This window comes from Anolis carolinensis, chromosome 2 (genome assembly GCF_035594765.1).
Source record: "Anolis carolinensis isolate JA03-04 chromosome 2, rAnoCar3.1.pri, whole genome shotgun sequence".
In the NCBI taxonomy this organism is placed as follows: Eukaryota; Metazoa; Chordata; class Lepidosauria; order Squamata; family Dactyloidae; genus Anolis; species Anolis carolinensis.
The window spans coordinates 179,754,011-179,754,405 of NC_085842.1; positions in this window are offsets into that span (position 1 = coordinate 179,754,011).

A 395-nucleotide genomic window follows, 5' to 3' on the forward strand; every position below is an offset into this window, starting at 1 on the left:
TACCGCTGCTTCCCATCAACAACAAAGCGTCTCCCTCCGCCGCCCTCCTCAGGCGCAATGAAATGCTCCCTCCTGGCAGCACCGCACAAGCCTAGGAAAACGCCTCCTATGCAAGAACCCCCGCTCGAAAGCCTCCTCTGCGGCCTCCGTCTCGCGAAGGAAGCGCCAGAACCGAAAGAAAACAGAAGAAAAAGTCCCTCAGGGCCCCGGCGGAAGGATTCAACCAGCAGGGTAATGTGGTTGCTGGAACTCCTTGCGCACGTTTAAAGGTCCGCATGGCGCCTGCGCCAGAGGACAGAAAACAGGAAGAGGGGGAGATGCCTGGGAAGGCGGGGTTAATGCTGCCCCCGCCCATTCAGTTGTCAGAACAGCCAGAGCACTCCCCCCCCCCCCCT